The following is a 13,253-nucleotide window of genomic DNA, read 5'->3' on the forward strand; positions in this document are numbered from 1 at the left end:
TGCTTTCCCAAGTGGTTTCCTCCTGCGGAAGAAAGATTTCCGTGTTTTGGTTATGGAATAACGGATTAATCTTGTTTTCCTTAATATTTTGTGTGAATATTACGGGAAATTCTTTTCCATAGATTAAAAGATTGCGAAAATATGGAATAGAAATATCCGGAACATTCCAGAACATTCTGACTCGGTTTTAGAAAATGAAGACGGTTTTTTTACCCGGACTCCAAATGTACTCTAATTACTGCCAAAACGACCGTATCGGCACGTAGATGACAATTAAGAGGTAGACACCAGTGTTTGAGCGATCACTTGACGATAAACTTACAAACTGTCACAAATCGTTCCGCGTACCAAACATGCGGCCCAATCATCACCGAGTGGTTTGCGGGAGGTGCAGAAATGAGGTATCTAAAAATTGTTCAAACTATAAACCATCTGCTTTGGTCCTAAGTTGTTCCTTTTTTTTTACGAAATGGCACAACTTAAAATACCCATATAAGGGAGGGGAAACATAAATATATAACAAACAAAGAAGTCATAGCTATACAAACACAAATATTTAACCAACCCAGTGAACATGTCCGAAAATAAGGCCGTACAACAGGGCCATAATTAAGATCCAAAATGAGGCCATACATTAGAGCCATAACTAATATCCAAAATAAGGCCATCCATCAGGGCCATAATTATCCAAAATAAGGCCATACATTAGGCCCATAAACAACATCCAACCATGACATGTCTACTACTTCTGGGCAGCTGATTTCCTCCCCCTGCTGCGGGTGTTAGTCGGGTAGGTTCTGTGACTAGTAATGCCAATGTCATCAAGGCCAAGGGAAAATGAAGGCGCCTGCACCATTTCCACATTCACAAGTGCATCCAACTTTTCGCCAAGCGCATTCCAAGCAGCAACAAACCCCGGTGAACCTAACGCGTGCGTAAATGACCCCTGGGACTGTTCGCCTTCACCCACAGCACTTGTCACAGATTCTGACTAAAGCTCGTCTGCAACTCCCTCCTGGGCTGCCAACTCATGCATTAGGCTCTTGTTCATAACGGAGACCACTGAAAGGTTCCTCCTTGTCGTCATCCAATTGCGGACTCGCACCTATACAAAATGAAATGATATAATGTAAATATAACCAATGCAAATGGTCACATACTGATTGCAGACGTAAGCATTAAAAGATGAAGAATGTTAGCTGCCAACATTTATAACCAATCTGGTCACATACTGACTGAAGACATCAACATTAAAAAAGATGAAAGAAGAGAGCGTATATCATTATACGAGGCCTGCAATTCCTCATCGGTCTGAAGGCCTTCAGGTAGTGGGAGTTGAATAAATCTGGATGGAGGTCCCCTAGAAGCTGGTTCCTGGTCATCTGTGCGACGGTACAGGCGCTTCACCTGGTGCCTTGATATTGGATATGTGCCCAGCTCCCAAATACCAATCCCAAAGCCGCGATGATGCGGTTATGCAGCAACTTCCGGGGCCATTTTCTCCTTCAATCGCTCAAGAGTCCAATGCTGAACAAGCGGTAGGCTAATCGGTTCTGGGAGTCCCCACTAAGTCAGACGGTGGAAGTATATCATCTGTAGAAGCATTTAGACAACCTCCTACATTCTTGGTGTCGTTGGACCTCCACGACTCAACTGCTTGGTTGAGACGTAGCAACACCAATGAACACCAGTCAAGTTATGAAATAGAGTCCACATCCTCCACTGCTTTCACCAAGCGTAAGTCGATACGATTGTGCACAGTTGGTGCAAGGAAAGTCCCCATAGCAAAGACCACAAACATTTTCTTAAAATCAGCACCCCCGTCAGTCAGCCCCAACATCGTTACTCTAACACTCTCTATTGATATCTCATCTTTCTTCGTGACCTTGAAACCTTCACGCCAAATCTGTGCAAATTCCTGATCGGTCCTCGGTTCTATTGTTTTGTCAGTACACGGTAGCATGAAGGCATCGTAGACATCATGTTTGGTTAGAACAAATTGGACATGGCGGTTAAACAAGAACATCCTTGAACTAGGGTCATATTTATGGAGCAACTAGTCGACCATCTGATGATAAAAAGCGTGTGTCTTCAACTCTAGTATCCCACCAAAATCGATGTCCTCGATATCCTTTTTTTGAGCGTCTGTTAGAATAGCAATCAGATTGAACAATTGCCTCGGTGATCCATGGCCATCCACCTCCTTCTTTTTCCTACGACATAGTTCAAGCATATGTTAATATTTGTAACCAACATCCCTAACCAAATTGGTCACATTTTACTATCAAAACACACACACAAAAGACACCAAATTCACCACACTTCGACACCATTACAAACATGCTACAATAAAATGATAACTGGTCACAAATAAAACTATGCAACATTTCATATATAGTACATATTGATAGCTTCCAACATTCATGAATAATTTGGTCACATATTACAATCAAAACACACCAAAAAAGACACCAAATTAACAACACTTTGACACCATTACAAACATGCTACAATAAAATGATAATTGGTCACAAATAAAACTATGCAACATTTCATATATAGTACATATTGATAGCTGCCAACATTCATGAATAATTTGGTCACATATTACAATCAAAACACACCAAAAAAGACACCAAATTAACAACACTTTGACACCATTCAAATCATGCTACAATAAAATGAAAAATGGTGACAAATAAAACGGTGTCGCATTACATATATAGTCTTTATTTATTTGCTTATTGTCACCTAACTACATAATCCACCAAAATGATGACAAAGATAAACCACCTAACTACATAATCAACAGACACAAATTGTTCCCAATTAATCCAAAAATTATCACCATGTCAATTACACTTCCTTCACCATATATAAAATAATGTGAGATGCCATCATTCCTAACCAATTTGGTCACATTTTACAATCAAAACACACCCAAAAAGAACACCAAATTCACAACACTTTGACATCATTCAAATAATGCTACAATAAAATGAAAAATGGTGACAAATAAAACGATGCAGCATTACATATAGAGTCCATATTTATTTGCTTATTGTAACTTAACTACATAATCCACCAAAGTGATCACAAAGCAGGTTAATCAACATACACAAATTGTTCCCATTTAATCAAAAACTTATCACCATTTCAATTACACTTCATTCACCATATATACAATAATGTCAGGTGCCATCATTCCTAACCAATTTGGTCACATTTTACATTTAAAACAAACCCAAAAAAGACACCAAATTCACAAACTTTGACACCATTCAAATAATGCTCCAATAAAATAAAAAATGGTGACAAATAAAACCATGTAGCATTACATATAGAGTCCATATTTATTTGTTTTTTGTAACCTAACTACATAATCCACCTAAGTGATCACAAAGCTGGTTAATCAATAGACACAAATTCATCCCAATTAATCAAAAAATTGTCACCATTTCAATTACACTTCCTTCACCATATATAAAATACTGTCAGATGTCAACATTCATAACCAAATTGGTCACATTTTACATTCAAAAGACTCAAAAAAAAGACACCAAATTCACAATACTTTGACACCATTCAAATAACGCTACAATAAACTGAAAAATGGTGACAAATAAAACCATGCAGCATTACATCTACAGTTCATATTTATTTGCTTATTTTAACCTAACTACATAATCCACCTAAGTGATCACAAAGGTGGTTAATCAACATACACAAATTTATCCCAAATAATCCAAAAAATTTCACCATTTCAATTACACTTCCTTCACAATATATAAAATACTGTCCCATGCCAACATTCCTAATCAATTTGGTCACATTTTATAATCAAAACACACCAGAAAAAAAAACACCCAATTGACAACACTTTTATCTCAATGAAAGACATATAATCATTTATCTCAATCAAAACACACCAAAAAGGTGACAATTTATCAACATATAAACATTTATCTAAATGAAAGAAACATTCTCAATCAAAAAACACACCAAAAATGAGGTTGAATAACTTACTTTCCCACCACAAGAGAAGAGTCATCCCCTTTCCGCTTCTTGGATCCCTCACCGACTTCTGCCCTCCCCTTTACAACCTTCAATGCCTTCGGCTTTAGTGGACGATCTGCACAATTACAACTATTTAGCACACGAAATGTGCACAACATAGATCCATTTGTAACCACTTCAGATTTGTAACATACGCATAAAAAATGGTCACATAAAATATTCCATAGACCATTCACCTCATTTACTGGGAAAAGGTTTTAACTTTAGTTACCTCCATTGGCTTTGACACCGTTTTCTTCTTCAGCACGCTTTTCCCAACCATTACCGCCATATTGACAGCGGCATTGACACGATATTTTTATGGCGAAAGAACATATTATTAGGATGACAACAAATTAGTGAAAAATGTAAATACAAAATTATAAACCATAAACTTGCCTTCTTCATTATCATCCTCCTGTTCATCTTCATCAACTTCTTCTTCACCCGACTCCTCAATCTCTTCCTCTTCCTCCACAGCCTTATCCTTCCCCTTACTATTACCAACGCTGAACGTCACCTTCTTCTTCGTCCCCTTTCTCTGACATGCAAGATCTTCAATCGCATCCTCGTTCACATCCTTTTCTGCCACAACCGCTTTACCTTTTTCCCTGACTTTTGCGGCCACAACTTTCTTTCCTCTACCTTCTGTCTGAACCTCCTCTCTTGTTACCACATTCACTGAACCTAACAACAATAAAATGAACAAACAAGATTAATGAACCCTAAGTAGACAAAACATCGGAATAATTGAAAAAAGAAACCCACTAAGTAGGAATAATTGAAATTGAAAATATGAACCAAACCTCTAGTAGTTTTCTTATTTGGCCCCCTTCTTGCTGCTTATTTCGCTGGCATTATGATGACTATGATGGGAACTTTGGTTGATTTGTGGGTATTTTAGGCGGTTATGTTATGAGAATATGAAGAGAGAGGATTAAGAGAGAAGAAAAAAGTTGTGAAGATGAATGAAGATGACGGTAAATGTGAAAATAATTATGAATATGGTTGGCTTTCAAAATGAAAAGTGGACGGTTACTTGCTTTGGGAAGGATGAATTAATTAATAATTTTTCTTAATATCTCTTTTTCATTCCACATGCAAAACTGGACAGCAGTCCCACATCACCTCACAACCCGTTTCCACTCAAACACTACTATTCGCCCCGTCGTAAGCTTGTGACGGATAACCCGTCACAAGCAAGACTTATTGTTCATATTTTGTGGGCACTTAAAAATACTGGTGAGATTTATGTTGATTATTTTAATACTCCCTCCATACCACACCAATGGTACATTAACTTTTTCACACTTATCGATACACGTTTTGCAACGTGAATATCTTTCGTTACTCATTATTAAAAATTATAAAAATTTGATATTCTTATAGCATTCATGAGGATAAATCAAACAAGATCTCAAATGACTATATTTTGTCTTATAGATTAAGAATAATATCGAAGATTCCGTAAGATCATGAATATTGTCAATATTCTCAATGTTACTATTAGTGTGATATAGAGGGAATAAATAAAAAATTAAATGTTTGGTTTAGTTAACACACACCCAGAAGTATGGTAGTAAAGAAGAGAAAAAAGGAGTGGTTATTGAAGAGAGAGAAAAAGAAGGGATAATGGCACCACCACTTGTTTCTGGGAATTCAATTCATCGGTCATGATCAAGACCTCAACTTGATGTTAAACCATCCCCAAGCAGAAGGTCGCCTTAATCGGGTCACCAAAAATTTTCCTCTTAATCGCACCTTATGAATCTTGACCCAATTTCACTCTCTCAGGCAGAAGGTCACGACCTGGGTCACCAACCCAATCATTTTTCCACTTTCCAACATTTTCAATCATTTACCACATTTACTACCCCATCAAAACCTCTCTTACTTTTACAATTATTATTTAATAACATACTACAACTAAGTTATTCTTTTCATTTTTAAAATAAATTGTACTCAAATATGTTAAGTAAATTAATTTTATAGTGTACATTAAAAAAATTATTGGCAGTAAATAAACTTTATTGAAAGCATGAGTCAACATATAAAAAAACCGCATACATAATACTTTACAATACTTACATAAAAATACAATTTACAAAATATTACCACTCAACTATTTCAAAAAAATACAATTTTTTATTTAAAAAAAAAGAAAGAAAACGATGAAAATTAAAACAAAATATCAGCATTAACTCTATCCACACATGCATATCATCATTCAACTCACCAACCATCTATCCATACATCCGACCGACACTCTAAACCCAAAAAAAATCCCAAAATCCCATTCATAAATTTCATTCATAAATTGCTATATCATTCATAAATTTGGGTTTTATTTCGATTTGGGTTTTATTTCATTCATCCCGATTTCATTCATGCAGGTAAATTCTTGTTAAATCGTTTATAAATTCTTGTTAAACCGTTTAATAATTACGTGTTACATTACTTTCTGATTTCATTCATGCGAGATTAATTGAAATCGAAATTAATCGTTGGAATTTGTGAGATTAATCGAAATCTGATTAATACTTACTTTCTGATTTCATTCATGCGAGATTAATCGAAATTTTGTTAAATCGTTGGAATTTACATTTTAGTTCTGATTAATAGTTATTACATTTACATGCGAGATTGATGATTAATAGTTGTTAAATTCATGCGAGATTAATCTGATTAATAGTTGTTACATTTATTTTAGTTGGAATTTAATCGAAATCTTGTTACATTTACATAGTTGTTGCGAGATTGATGATTAATAATTAATAATCAAACTTATATTTACATTTTAGGACTTGGGGAAAGGGAAGGAAGCTGCCGAAAAAAAAAGCAAGGAGGAAAGGAATAATACAGCCTGTGTACAACAGAGAAGAAGCAAAAGAAGCAGAAGAAGCAGAGGAGCTGCAGTTTCTTTTGTACTTTTTTTATTTTTTTTAATGTTGTAAACCAATAGAAATATGTCACGTGTAAGGTCACCAACTTTTACCAATTTCTCAACTCAGAGTCATGGGTTGCCCCTCAGTTATTCAAGGTCACCAAAATCATCTTGTTAATCCTAGTTTAAGGAGTCATTAGCGTGACCCGACAAGGTCACGGCCCAGTCGGTGACCTTGCTTGGGGATGGTCTTAGTGGTGCTGCTATTTAAAGCAATTTTGAAGAAAAAGATTCTACTATTTTACTCTTTAGTCAGTCTGATGTTTAAAACCCATGGAATAACTTAATGGATTATTAGAGATTGACGGATTGAGCGATTTAGGGAGTGTTACAAATAATCCATTGAATGAATTGGGGAAAAGAGATGAGAAATTTGGGATTGGGTAATTGAATGAATAGATTATTTGGTTCATGAATGTAAGTTTAATAAGTATAGTCTTGTCATTTCGCTTAAATTGTCACTTAACAAGTCGAGAAATAAGAAAAACAATGTTCGGGGTAGAAATACGGTGGTAATTGGGGAATATACATTGAAATTTGGGGGTTATTTGTAAAAACGTAAATACGTGGTGGTAATTTGTAAAAATACGCAAATACATGGTGGTTATTTGTAATTTTTCCTAACAACAATGATGATAATACTATGGAATAATTGATAGGAATAATCCCACCTTTGACATGTCTTCCCAAAATGATCTCACCTTTTAATAATCCGAGAACAATCCCACCTTTAAGACATATCTTCTCGAAATAGGTCTTTACCTGTTAATTACCTGCAATAGAAGGTAATACTTTATTTTTATATTTCTTATCCCAAATACCCTTGTAACCGTCCTTCCCATTTATTTGCTTCATTTCTTATTTTTTTATACTTCTATTGTTCTCCTTTTTTCTTTGTTCTCTCTTTCCTCGCACTTACAAAGTGTTAATGTTCCATACACACTGTATGACGAATTTTTTTCCAAAATGGGGCTTAATAACAAACATTTTGTTATGAAATATTATTACGTAATATTATATGGATGTCGATATGTTAGGATATTCTAGAGGTATTATATTATGGAAATTCTACCCTATCGTGTGTGTATATATAAACCCCCTTATAATGCAATAATACATAGTTTTGTCTCTCTTTTCTTCTCTCTACGTTTTCTCTAGTATATCTTGTCTTTATTTCACACACGTTATCAGCACGAAACGGTCATTAATTAAACTGTAAAAGAAACGAATTGATAGAAGGAAAGTGGGGGAAGACATAATAATTAAGATGGTCATACAACAAAGATAACAGCTCGTGTTTATCACACTTAATCATCCCATGTAAGTTTTTCTAATATAATTTTCTTCCATATACGTATAAGTACTTAATTTTGTTTTATAATCGTCAAGATTTTGATTCCTGTATCTAAAAAGAAGTACGGAGCATTTGTTACAAAATATATACAAGTTTTGAAAAGGGACATATCATATAATTTTTGGCCTCAAGTTCCAAAATATTTTTTTTATAAAGATGAGAAATATGCCCACATTATAACTTTGGCCAGAAGTTCAAAGTTTTAAAGGTGTGTAATAATTTAACACTGTCTCATCAGTACAATATATTCATATTGTATAAGTGTAAGTGGCTAGAAGTCCACGTCTATGAGTATATGAATCGCTCTTCAATTTAAAGCGATCTTTATAAAAGGCAAATTTATTTGCGAATTGATTCTTGTTCACCTGAAGTTGAACAGTATAACGAGATATGAATCGCTCCTTTAAGTGAATGTGACATCTCATAAACACTCTGTCTATAGCAGAGATCGAGAATATGACAATATGATAAGCCTAATATTGCGGCCTTAATTGAGCCTAATAATGTGGCATTTGATAAGGAAAGTAAAGAAGCCTTAATTGAGCTTAATAATGTGGCCTTATTGAGCCAAATTTGTTCATTGAAAGAAATGACAATATTGTATAAAAGTGAATATCTCATGAAAATCCCCGTGAGACTCGTATATGCTCGAAGTTTGATATGGGAAAGGGAAAATTATTTACGGGTTGAAATATTGACATTCGCACTATAACTTGAAGTTCGCACTATGACCTGAAGTTCATAGTGTTTGTAAATAATGAAACTATGACTAGAAATTCATAGTATTTAAGGATAATGAGATTTGTGACCGAAAATTCACATTGTTTACATATTTCCATTTTTCATATCTTGCATATTATGGAGTACGTTTTATCAGTTTAAATTATTGTTTTAATGATGATTGTGTAGTCAGCACAAATGTAAAATAAGTATTAATTGACACACGACAACATGATTAAATTGTGTGAATAAGGATAGCATTAGTTTTTGCCTAGTATATTGACAATATATTTGATATTTGTTTTTTCACATTTATGTCATCTACACGAAATCTAACCAACTGAATTGAAAAAAAGACAAGGAGACGTATTATCTTAAACATGTAAGTTGTTCTATATAACTATGTTGTCAATTTGTTAATTATGACAAGAGCAAGTAATTTCCCTATCATGCGGTAATTTTGTACGGAGTATAAACTTAGTTTTCTATTTCAATGTTCTGAGTTTCTGACCATATAGATGATTTTGAAGCTGCCTCTCCACTCACCATATTTTGATTGCAAGGTTTTTTTTTGTTAATATGGTTAAAGGTGTATTAGTAAATTATTAATCAATTCATATGCATCGCTGTCCATGGCTTCTGTTAATATTTGGCACGTGATAATTATTAAGTTTTTTTTAATTAATTGTTGTTTTACGGTGACTGATAGATAGCCATTTGTTAATTATTTTGTTTAGTGTGTCAGTATTTTATGAGTTTTTGGCATGTTAAATATATTAACGTACAATTTTGAAATTTGCAAAGAGAAAAAAAATTATATATGAAAATATTCTAAGAGTAATATGGCCATGTTCCTTATTGGAATATTGATAAGTCTTGTCTAAATATTGAGACACATGTTGTGTCCAATGTCACATCATTTATCTGGCCGGATTCTTAGAAAGTTGACATGAAATAATTCAGATGTGACATAGTAAGGCCATCCGGGTTCTTATTATACCCGTTTTGATAAACTTGAAGTTTATCCTAAGGAAAATATAAGTGCTGAAACTCTCTCGTGTAAATTTAGTAAAGGCAAGACATTACACGAAGACTGAGTATATTTGATATTGGAGATCACAATTTGATTATTATATGGAATTGTTAGTCTCCAAATTGGGCATTGCGATTCAGCGCATTGAAAAACCAACTGCATAAGACAATTAAAGTGGATATAATGATTTATTGCCCATTAAATCTATCTGGTATAGATAGTTTTTACCACCTTAGGGGGATAATATATGATAAGGAAAAGCTGGTAAAAACAAACAAGTAGATTATCCTCAACTGGACCTGAAGTTCAGTGGTTTATTTTCAATATGAAATACATCAAATAGAGGTTCATGGAATTAGAAATGATGGTATTCATTTGGTTATGAAGATGTATTATGATACCACTTTCATCACCTTATCAAAATATGTTCATACATTAAAATCTATGATTTAATTATAGACAGATTAGCCCTATATGTGGTATAGCGAGCTATAAATTAGTCATAGAAAATATATGTAATGAAAATTAGATTCTAGCCAAATTGAACAATAGCCACACGTGGAATGTAGTATGAGAGTCATATCGGTTCACATATTTCGAGTAATAGGAAAACGGCAAGCATGAGCAGTTGGTACTCCTATGGAGTAAAGAAATTTGGATGTCCCGGAAGTGACATAGATATCTGAATGATAATAGATGCCTATATAAAAAAGGAATGGTACCAAATATATTCAGATATCACTGATTCAGTACTGACAATATCGCGAGATGTTGAAATTATATATCGATATATTTAAAAAACCGATATGCATTTGCGCGCGGAATTTAATGGACTAGATAATGGGAATCTTATAAATAAGTCCGATTTTATTGTTGACACATAATCAATGATTATGAATGAGCTCATGGACCTGAAGTCCATCCATTGACTTGAAGTCAATTGCAATTATGAATATTGGAAAAGAAACTGTATAGTTTGCATTATCGAGTCATCATCATGTGTATTTAGAGATTAAGTTCATTTTCATATTAATTAGTTTTATTTTATATAAGTTATTGCATTGTTTTAGAATGTTGTTTAGAATTAGTTACATATCATATGCATGCACATGATTAATTATATTGTTATATTTTGATAAATATTTTAAAAGGAGAACTGCTATCTTATGAGATACTCAAACGAGGATTACTCCTTATAGGAGCTTTTTATAAATGATTATCAAATGATAATGTTTGATTAATTGATTTTTGGGAACTCATGATTATATATGAACCTCTATGACACGATTGAAAAGTTCGTGATTATTTCCAAAATGGAATACTTAAACTCTTGTAGAGTTTACTTGATGTATCAACCTGAAGTTTGAGTATATTGGAATTTAGATTTGAATGAGCTTCTCGCTAATTAAACATGTGAAATGAGTTTATGGTCCAGAAGTACCATGACGATTAGAATAATGTAGTGAAAAACTGCAATGACAATGTCAATCCATACATATATGGTTTAAAAAACAAAATGGCTCAAAGGTATTGGATGATTATTCAATAACTATCGGATTGATTCTCCCTAAGACAAGGAATTAAGAAATGATGGCTACACTATAGGTTTTTTTGTCCCAATGAGTTTTTCCTAGCAAGGTTTTTTAACGAGGTAGCACAATAAGCGCATTGATACGCTATATGATTATTAAGACGAGTTATTCTTGACATATAATATTATGTCATCTATCGAGAAATTCCCTATCACTATTGTGGAAGTATTATTTGAAATAAAGATCCAAGAGTCATCACAAATGACTACACCCAGATTGTGAGTTCTAATGAAATATGAGATAGAAATTATCAAGGATTTGAAGATATCAAGTTTATCAACTACAATGGATTTTATTCAACTATCGAGACGAGAAGTTACGTTAAAGCATGGTTCATTTCAAGATACATCAAGTTATATAGTCATCAGGGGAGTAGACACGCGTTGTACTCTTTTTCCTTATCCATGGTTTTGTCCCATCGGGTTTTCCATGGAAAGGTTTTAACAAGGCAACTATTATTATGCGTGTTTGAAGATTAGTGTACTCTTTTCCTTCGCCAGTGTTTTTCCCAAGGGTTTTTTCTAGTGAGGTTTTTAACGAGGCATCTTCTTCAATAATGGACATCCAAGAGGGAGTGTTATGAAATATTATTATGTAATATTATATCGTGTGTGTATATATAAACCCCCTTATAATGCAATAATACATAGTTTTGTCTCTCTTTTCTTCTCTCTACGTTTTCTCAAGTATATCTTGTCAAAATGGGTTCACGTAGGCTCGGTTTTTGGCGATACTAGGTTTAGGATTAAGGTCGCTCTGTCGGAGAGCGACTTGGGACAAAGTCGCCTAGCTTGTCAGCGATTTGGATCTTTGTAGGGGAAAAATGCAGGTAAAGAAGAATGTGATTATAGGAATTGAACACAAGACCTTCCACGAAACTGCCACTTACTCTGTACAACTTAACCATCATTACAAGGAAATTTTTATGTTAAACTAAAGTGTGTAAACTTAATATTCCGTAATTATTGTTCCATGTCCCAATACACATTTATTACTCGTTACTGTAGATATTAATTCTAATCGCCTGTAATAATCATCAAAGTTATATTGGTGCGTTGGTTATTGGTTCTCCTACCTAGATTAGGATGAAAATCGCGGGTTCGAAACCCTCACGCCACAATTTTTTTTTTTTTGCAAAGACCCAAAACGCTGACCAGCTAAGCGACTTTGTCCCAAGTCGCTCTCCGAAAAAGTGACCTTAATCCTGAACCTAGCATCGCCAAAACCGAGCCTACGTGAACCCATTTTGGGTAATTAGTTTCAAAGTCACCTCATTTCGTTAAATTGTTTGTTGTTAAAACCCATTTTGGAAAAAAAATTCTTGTATGACAGCAGCAATATTTGCAAGTATTGCAACAATGTTTTGCAATTAGGATTTAGAAAAACACAAATTTAAGAAGAGAAATGTAAATGTTGTATAAGAAAGGGTGTTGATAAGGACGCTCGACAGACGACAAATCGACGGAACCTCAGGATGAAATAAAATCACAAATACCCTTTACTTTCCCTCAGTGGTGAAATAGAACGAAGCTCTCGTCATTGTGTGATACACTC

This window comes from Silene latifolia, chromosome 9 (assembly GCF_048544455.1).
Source record: "Silene latifolia isolate original U9 population chromosome 9, ASM4854445v1, whole genome shotgun sequence".
In the NCBI taxonomy this organism is placed as follows: domain Eukaryota; kingdom Viridiplantae; phylum Streptophyta; class Magnoliopsida; order Caryophyllales; family Caryophyllaceae; genus Silene; species Silene latifolia.